The sequence below is a fragment of the Neophocaena asiaeorientalis genome, unplaced genomic scaffold (assembly GCF_003031525.2).
Source record: "Neophocaena asiaeorientalis asiaeorientalis breed wild unplaced genomic scaffold, Neophocaena_asiaeorientalis_V1.1 scaffold188, whole genome shotgun sequence".
In the NCBI taxonomy this organism is placed as follows: Eukaryota; Metazoa; Chordata; class Mammalia; order Artiodactyla; family Phocoenidae; genus Neophocaena; species Neophocaena asiaeorientalis.
Window position 1 is genome coordinate 1,324,304 of NW_020174156.1, and position 9,615 is coordinate 1,333,918.

At 34.8% G+C, this 9,615-nt stretch overlaps 1 protein-coding gene across 1 annotated transcript in view; it reads left to right on the top strand.

Moving 5' to 3' along the window:
- Positions 1-9,615, top strand: part of NAALADL2 (N-acetylated alpha-linked acidic dipeptidase like 2) — a 792,831-nt gene that overhangs the window by 305,054 nt on the left and 478,162 nt on the right. The gene's annotated exons all lie outside the window — the stretch shown is intronic.

Sequence of the window (9,615 nt, forward strand, 5' to 3'; positions counted from 1 at the left end):
CGTCTTGTGAAACTGAAGCCCTATACCCATTAAACAATAACTCCCCGTTATTCCTTGCCCCCAGCCCCTGGTAACCACCAGTCTACTTTCTGTCTTTATGATTTTGACTATTCTAAGTACCTCATATAAGTGGGATCATACAGTATGTATCTTTTTCTGACTGGCTAATTTCATTTAGCATAATGTCCCCAAGGTTCATCCATGTTATAAACATACTGCAGAATCTCCTTCCTTTTTAAGACTGAAAAATATTCCATTGCATGTATATCCACATTTTGCTTATCCGTTCATCCACTGATGGACACTTGAGTTGCTTCCATGGTTTAGTTATTATGAATAGTGCTGCTATGAACATGGGTGTACAAATATCTTTTTGAGATCCTACTTTCACTTCTTTGGGGTATATCTGCAGAAGCGGAATTGCTGGATCATATAGTAATTCTATCTTTAATTACTTGAGGAAACACCATACTGTTTTCCAAACTGACTGTACCAGTTTCCACCAGTAGTACGCCAGGGTCCCAATTTCTCCATGTCCTTGCAAACACTCATATTCTATTTTTTTGATGGTAGCCATCCTAATGGGTATAAGGTGGTATCTCGTTGCAGTTTTGATTTGCATTTCCCTAATGATTGGTGAAGTTGAGCATCTTTTCATGTGCTTATTGGCCCTTTGTATCTCTTCTTTGGACAAATATCTGTTCAAGTCTTTTGTTAATGTTGAATCAGGTTGTTTGGTTTTATGTTGTTATATTTTTCTTTTTTTTTGAATTTTTAAATTTAATTTTACTTATTTTTTTATACATCATGTTCTTATTAGTCATCCATTTTATACACATCAGTGTATACATGTCAATCCCAATCTCCCAGTTCATCATACCACCCCCCACCCCCAGCTGCTTTCCCCGCTTGGTGTCCATACGTTTGTTCTGTACATCTGTCTCTCAATTTCTGCCCTGACATGAGTATTGGTACTCCAGCTTCCATTTGATTTCCATTTTCATGGAGTATCTTTTTCCATCCCTCACTTTCAGTGTGTATGTGTCCCTAGGTCTGAAGTCAGTCTCTTGTAGACAGCATATATATGGGGCTTGTTTTTGTATCCATTCAGCAAGCCTCTGTCTTCTGGTGGGAGCATTTAATCCAATCACGTTTAAGGTAATTATCCATATGTATGTTCCTGTTACCCTTTTCTTAATTGTTTTTGGGGTTTTTTTTGTAGGTCCTTTTCTTCTCTTGTGGTTCTCACTTAGAGAAGTTTCTTTAGCATTTGTTGTAGGGCTGGTTTGGTGGTGCTGAATCTCTTAGCTTCTTTTTGTCTGTACAGATTTTGATTTCTCCATTGAATCTGAATGAGATCCTTGCTGGGTAGAGTAATCTTGGTTGTAGTTTCTTCCCTTTCATCACTTTAAGTGTATCATGCCACTCCCTTCTGGCTTGTAGAGTTTCTACTGAGAAATCAGCTGTTAACCTTATGGGAGTTCCCTTGTATGTCATTTGTCATTTTTCCCTTGCTGCTTTCAATAATTTTTCTTTGTCTTTAATTTTTGCCAGTTTGATTACTATGTGTCTTGGCGTGTTTCTCCTTTGGTTTATCCTATCTGGACTTTCTCTGCTTCGTGGACTTGGGTGGGTATTTCCTTTCACATGTTAGGGAAGTTTTCAACTATAATCTCTTCAAATATTTTCTCAAGTCCTTTCTCTCTCTCTTCTCCTTCTGGGACCCCTGTAATGAGAATGTTGTTGCATTTAATGTTGCCCCAGAGCCTGTCTTCATTTCTTTTCATTCTTTTTTCTTTATTCTGTTCCATGGCAGTGAATTCCACCATTCTGTCTTCCAGGTCACTTATCCGTTCTTCTGCCTCAGTTATTCTGCTATTGATTTCTTCTAGTGTATTTTTCATTTCAGTTATTGTATTGTTCATCTCTCTCTGTTTGTTCTTTAATTCTTCTAGATTTTTGTTAAACATTTCTTGTATCTTCTAGATCTTTGCCTCCATTCTTTTTCCGAGGTCCTGGATCATCTTCACTATCATTATTCTGAATTCTTTTTCTGGAAGGTTGCCTTTCTCCACTTCATTTAGTTGTTTTTCTGGGGTTTCATCTTATTCCTTCATCTGGTACATAGTCCTGTGATTTTTCATTTTGTCTGTCTTTCTGTGAATGTGGTTTTTGTTCCACAAGCTGCAGAATTATAGTTCTTCTTGCTTCTGCTGTCTGCCCTCTGGTGGATGAGGCTATCTAAGAGATTTGTGGAAGTTTCCTGATGGGAGGGACTGTTGGTGGGTAGAGCTGGCTGTTGCTCTGGTGGGCAGAGCTCAGTAAAACTTTAATCCGCTTGTCTGCTAATGGGTGGGGCTGGGTCCCCTCTCTGTTGGATTTTTGGCCTTAGGCACCCAACACTGGAGCCTACCCGGGCTCTTTGTTGGGGCTAATGGGGACTCTGGGAGGGGTCACGCCAAGGAGTACTTCCCAGCACTTCTGCTGCCAGTTTCCTTGTCCTCACCATGAGACAGAGTGACCCCCTGCCTCTGCAGGAGACCCTCTAGCAGTAGCAGGTAGCTTCCCATAATTATACGGTGGAATAAATTTTTTCTTATGCATTCTTAAAGTAATTTTGTTGATGAAGTTCTTTTCCCAGGTAGTGATTTAAAACATTAATATGTTTATAGTTGTTTCTTATGCAGCACAATTATTTTAGTTTTATTTGACAATTCAAATTTTAGTTGGAGAGGAAACAGCAGACAAGTGGAAGATATATTTCTTCCATATACATAAGTTTAGTAACAAATAGATTTAGCATTTTAACAATTTTTCTAAAAATATTTTTTCATTTAATAATTTCTCAAGTATGTGAATGTTTAAATTTCAAAAAGACTATATTTATTAGAGTTGATTCATAGCAATCTTCTTCTAAAACAAATACATCAATTTTTAATAATAATTTTTTTAACTTGATATCAAGAAGTTTATTTTAAAAAATAGAATGGTATCCTGCCAAAGCAGTCACATCACATCCACGGCCTGGTGAAGGGAGAATAATTCTAGTGGACCAAGTTTCATAACTGCAGTGTATGTGGAACATTTATTTTTATCAGTAGTTGTTATTTTATATCAGGACACTTGCTGACCAAAAAACAATGCTCGTTGCAATGAAACCATCACCTTGAAATTTCACCATATATAACTCAAACATTCCTGACAATTGGTTCTTAGCATATAAAGCACTTAAACAAACCATAGAGTCAACTATTAGTTTAATCATTTTTTAAGTACTCTGTTTAATAGAAAATACATTTTCATTTCTCAGTATATTTGTTTACTGAATATCTGTAAGGGTAATATTCTAGAGCTGTAAGTAGTATATGCAGTGTTTTGCTTCTCTTGAATAAGAGCTTGCAAAAATATAAATGGTCTGGTTTAAATGGTTAGAAATTAATAACTTCCTTTTTTTGTCATAGCATATAATTGATTTGTAAAATTTAGTGTGAATAAGGTTCAAAGAATAGCAGAGTGTAAGTTTCTGTTTAACATCTATCTCATTTGTGGAGCAACAGGTGACCACAGATTTGGGACAGTAGGATGGCAGTGAGTACTGCCAGCAACAGCCCAGTTGTAAGAATTTTGGTGGCACCTGTCAGTGTGATGAGATTGCTCTATTTTGAAGGATGATCCTCCTCAGTGCCCTAGTTTTCCTATTAACCCGCTTACTACCATACTGCTCCTTGCCCTTCTCTTGGACTAACTGCTGTGTCTTGTCCTATCTTTGATACAGAATCTTAAATGCTTTCAGTAGCAGCTCTTATCAGTACCACAGGAGGGGAGCGCCTTAGAGAACTGAAGTACTGTTATATTTTTCCACCTTCCAGGATAAAAGCATGCTGTTTGGATAAGAGCTGAAAATGGTTCAAGGAAAGAGTCCTAGATAAAAATAGATAAATAAATGAAATAAAATGTGAATAAATCTTTTCAAATGGTTCATGAAACAATATGACATTATTTCATACATCTTTAAGAAGTGAAGGGTTTGAAGAGTACACACATGCCAGGTGGTCTAAGGCAAAAATCCTCTTGCTTGAGAAATAAACATTTGTAGACAGGAATCTTTTTTTTTTTTTTTTTAATATGATGTTTGGGAACATAATGGGAACTCTTGAACCTAGTGTACATCAAAGTTGGAATATATTAACATTTAATATAAAACGTCGCCATCTGTTCTCCTGTTCTTTACTGAATTCAGAAAAGACCAGTAGTCCAACAACACAATGACCTATGTTTATAAGAAAGTACCACTTTTTGAGCAAAACACATAATATTAAGATTGATTGATTTAAAAGGATATTTTAAGGCCAGAAATCTGAATTAAATAGAACCATAATTAATTTATTCTTAGCTGTCAACAAGTAGCTTAATGTAGTTTCTTACAACAGATTTAAACTTTTATTTTGGAATCAATTTCCATTGTTTAAAACAGAGATTGGCAAAGTATGTCCCACTTCTTGTTTTTGAAAATAAGTTTTATTCTAACATAACTATGCCCATTCATTTACTTAATGTCTATGGCTACTTTCATGATACAAATGAGTTGAGTAGTCATAACAGAGACCATATGTCCAACAAAAATACTTACTCTCTGGCCTCTACAGAAAGGTTTGCGACTCTTGTCTAAATCATAAAACCGCACCTGTTGAACCTTAAATTTATTATAGTCTAAAAAGAATAAGTATTATAAGACTTATGTTCAATATTTTCTACGTAGAAAATTTTCAGATAAATCAGTAATGTACCAAAGTGAGGGTTTTTTTTAAAATTAATTAATTAATTTTTGGCTGCGTTGGGTCCTCGTTTCTGCTTGCTGGCTTTCTCTAGTTGCAGCAAACAGGGGCTATTCTTCGTTGTGATGCATGGGCTTCTCACTGCGGTGGCTTCTCGTTGCGGAGAACGGGCTCTAGGCATGCGGGCTTCAGTAGTTGTGGCATGCGGTCTCAGTAGTTGTGCTTGCGGGCTGTAGAGTACAGGCTCAGTAGTTGTGGTGCATGGGCTTTGTTGCTCCACAGCATGTGGGATCTTCCTGAAACAGGGATCGAACCCATGTTCCCTGCATTGGCAGGTGGATTCTTAACCACTGTGCCACCAGGGAAGCCCCCCCCAAAGTGAGTTTTGTGGAAAGCCTATCGGTATGTTTAAAAGAAAGAAAAACAAAAGGGATCCTATATTTGAACGGGATACTCTCTTCTCCCCTACTTGAGAATCTGTCAGATGATGAGGATCTGAGAAATCATTCAATAAATTAACGACTTTAACTTTTTAAATCTAATATTACCCAAATTTCTTTGACTTCCCCTTCTCCCCACTATAAACCAGTTTTTAATATTTTTGTAGGACAATAGTGGTCTGCAGAAGGAAGTGCTAAAAATGCTAACCTAAAAAAATATGTACTTCTAAAACGTGAAAACATATAGGTCAGAATAGCTCAACTGAATTTATAGAATCACAGATTGTAGATTTAAAAGAGCCATATAGTTTATTTAATCGAATTCCCAATCTTAGCAGATTACAGAAAAATAAAATTGATAATTCCAATATGCTAATCTTATTTTACTACATAAGAGATGGCTAATCATGACTACCTTCAAGTTAACAAAGTGCACTTAATGAATTGTGTATATATGTTGGCTTCACTCACTGTAGTTAAAGCATCGTTATGCCATAAGTGCTGAAACAATTGTGTTTTTTACATATTGCATTAAATCAGTTAGTGCTATAATTAATTTTAATAGGATGTTTTTAAGTCCCTAACTAGATTACTTTATAACTAAGTACTGAACGCACCCTCTACATGTTTTGTTATTTTAGAGGTAATGTAAGTTTAATTATGCAGATAATCCAAGTAGATTTTTATTTTGCCTCTGGGTTATCACTTTCATTTTAATGGCTTGAATGCTTCTTATCACTATTTGTGAATGGGATTAATTAAATCTAGAATGATGCTTTTAATACTGTGTGATGGAATAAATTTAGTAAGAGGGTTGACATCCATGTGTTGGTCAAAATTATTATTGAATCCGTTAGACCCTGAGAAGTATAAACTCAGAAAGACAAAATTCACTCCCATTTAGCATTTTATTGTAAATGTAGTCATTGTTTTATGGATTGTCAGTTGATTCTAAAATTAAAAAAAATATTTTTCACATTCATTCTTCTATTAAACAAATCCTTGTTGAGAATTTACTATGTATCCTATTAGAATACAAATTCCACAAAGCAGAAATCTTGATTTGTTTATGCTGTGTCCTTATTGCTTGGCATATAGTAGCTGCTCAAAACTATGTCTTGAATGAATGAATGGTTTTAAATACTGAAGATTCAGCAGCATAACATGAAACAATCTCAGTACTCAAATTGCTTAAAGGCATTTGTAGCACCATGTAGAAAATACACAATAAAGATAAATATAGAGGCTATGAGTCACTTAGAAAGAGACTAACCCACTTTTTAGGAAAGGGACCAGGGAAGGCTACCTTGCAACTACTAATTTACTTTCTGATTCTATGGATTTCTCTATTCTGGGCATTTCATATAAATGGAATAGTGCAATACAATATAATGCATGTATAAATAGAATAATATCTATACAATATGTTGTCTTTTGTGACTGGTTTCTTTCACTTAGTATAATATTCTCAAGCTTCGTTGTTACATGTGGTAGCATGTATCAGTATTTTATTCCTTTTTATTACCAAATAATTTCCCATTATGTGGACATCCCGTATTTGGTTTATCCATTCATTAATTGATAGATTTTTTTCCTGCTTTTTGGCTATTATGAATAATGCTAATATTAACATTTATGTAGAAGTCTTTTTGTGTGTGGATACATGCTTTGAATTCTCTTGGATATATAACTAGGAGTAGAATTGCTAGATCATATGAAAACAATTTTATGTTTGAACTTTTTGAAGAACATTCAAACTGTTTTCCAAACTGGCTGCGCAATTTTACATTGCCACCAGCAGTATACGATGATTCCAATTTCTCCAGGCCAACACTTGTTATTATTGATCTTTCTTATTATAGTCTTCTAAGGTTATTATTTTTTAATGGAAAATGGCTTTCAATTTGTGGAATTTTAAATACCAGCAGCCCTGGGAGAGGTATTTGTAAGAAGCTATGGTTAATTATGTAAATATTATCTTCTCTTGGGGGTGGTTTCAGAAAATATGGACTTCTTTTTTAATTAGAAGACTGTACATTTGACGGTAGCCTTTCACTATAAGTAGCTTTCCAAAGATTTATATAACTGAGTTAAGGAATCACTATTATAAGTAAATCATCTTAGAATTAAAAGTTTTAACATTAATTTATTCAGAAGTTCACATTCAAATTAATATTTCCTCTGTTTTGGATCAAATTTTATGTGCTATTAAATGTTTTATTTTTTATATGTATGCTCTGATTTATTCCATCAGTATTCTCCCTAAGTAGATCAACCCCCTTTTAAAGGCAGCAGTTCTGTTTTATATGTTCCTGAGAGCTGTGAAGGGTCTGGGATTCTACCTTACTTTCCAGCTAACAAATAAGCCTGCCACAGTTTCATGGTTGCTGGCAGAAGACACAGGCCTTCTCAGTCAGAGACAAAGAACTCTATTACCACAATAGCAATAGCCAGAATATCAGCATTTTCCTTTGCCTCTTCCCCAGTCTCCAGTTTGTTCAGGGTGACATGAAGAGGGACAAGTGACATCAGCACACACAATGCATTATGTTACCCAAGAGGAACATTAAACTTGAGAGAAAGATACTGTTTCTGTTTTCCATGTCTGTTTACTATATAAAACATTCTTGAAATGATAGCCCAGAACAAAGGCAGTCAGTGCTTCTGCTTACAAGATACACAGAAGTGTGAGACCCATGAAGAATTGACTTCCAATAGTTCTTTTTAACTATAATGTAGCTCTCAAAGTGTTTTGTACCTAGGAAGTTATAAGTTTGTTGACTTAATTTTGTTCTGCCATGCAGCATATATCGAGATGAATTTGTGAAATAAATATTCATTTTCTGTAAAATCTTCTGATTAGACCAAATGCTTCCCTTTTTATAACAGTAATGATTTTGTCGAGTTAAACTTTAACTTCTCTGCGATCATTGCCAAAAGAAAACTAGGTTATCTTTTGTAATGCATAAAAAATAATGTATATGTGTAATAAGTAGATGTGCTACTTTAAGAGATTATCAACTGAAATAAGTAATACAAAATCAAACAAGTTAATTTTTAATTAATTGCAATAAACTGGAGTGCTTAACATGAAGCTCCTCTCAACTAAATCCATTACATTTAAAAAATTTATTTTATATTAATGTAAAAATATCAAGGGTAATAACCTGAAAGTAGTTGAGCTGGAGGAGTGAAGAGAAACCATCAACACCCTTGTTCAGACTCCCATAATTCACTTGGTGTTAACCACCTCCCCACTGAGGGAAGCTATAATCCATAGAGTGCTTATTTTCTTTCCCCTTTATTTATTTATTTTCCCTACTGACATTTATTACTTTAATGATACTTAGGTGCTATAGAATAAATGCCTCTGTTTCAGACATATAGAAAATCCAATAATCTATCACTTTGATAAACCATTCCATTAGTAGGGAATAACTACAAATATTCTATATGCAAGTACTTTATATCATTCTGGAAATACAATCAAGAGGCAATGCTTTAAGGCTACACATTAAGGCTACCTTGGTTATTTAAATGTGTATAAGCAACAAGGGCACTTTTGCAAAAGGTAGTATAAATTAAACAGTATCTCCATCTTAGGGAAAGAAAAGCTATTACAAGCCAACTACACATTCAAAATGGTATCTTACAACTTATTGCTATTATTCTCATGCAGGGTAGATTATTGCTCACAACCGCACATTTCAGAACACCAAGCAATTTTCATATTTTTGTTACCTTTTAAGCAAGGTGACATCAGAATAAAAACTTTTAAAATTAAACTTTTCTTTTCTGTTAAAAGTGAAATTTATTACAATACAGTAAGTGCAAGTGTTATTAAAAATGCTTGTTAAAATTATAGTGTCTATATAATTTTTCTAATATAAATATTGGAAATAACAACTTTAACAGTTCTATACATACATAGTACACTGAAAACATAAAATCATGCACAAGGCTAAAATATCACTTTGCACATTATCCTTTTAGGTATTACTCTTGTCTTCTGATCCCAGCATCATTACAGAATATGAAGGAGTTACAAACTTCAAGATTTCAGTGTTTTCAATGTATGTCAGTTATCACACATTAACAATGCTTTAAAATCATTGCTTATATTCTACACGTGGTTCTAGTTCCCATATTTCCCTTTCTCGATAGGTCTTGGACAAAAAGTTGATCTAGAAAACCTACGATTACAGGACCCAGCATGACATGAATTCTCAATGACTCATTTAAAAGTGGCATAAAGTGTCAAAGGAAGGAGAAGCCGAACCATGAAGAAGTTAGGGCAAATCAGAACTGCTGGGAGTGTGTGTGTTTGGGGGGCTGGAGGGGCTGGTGAGGGTGTGTGGGGAGCAGCATAGGGAAGGAGCTGGGGAGAAGTGTCATGAAGG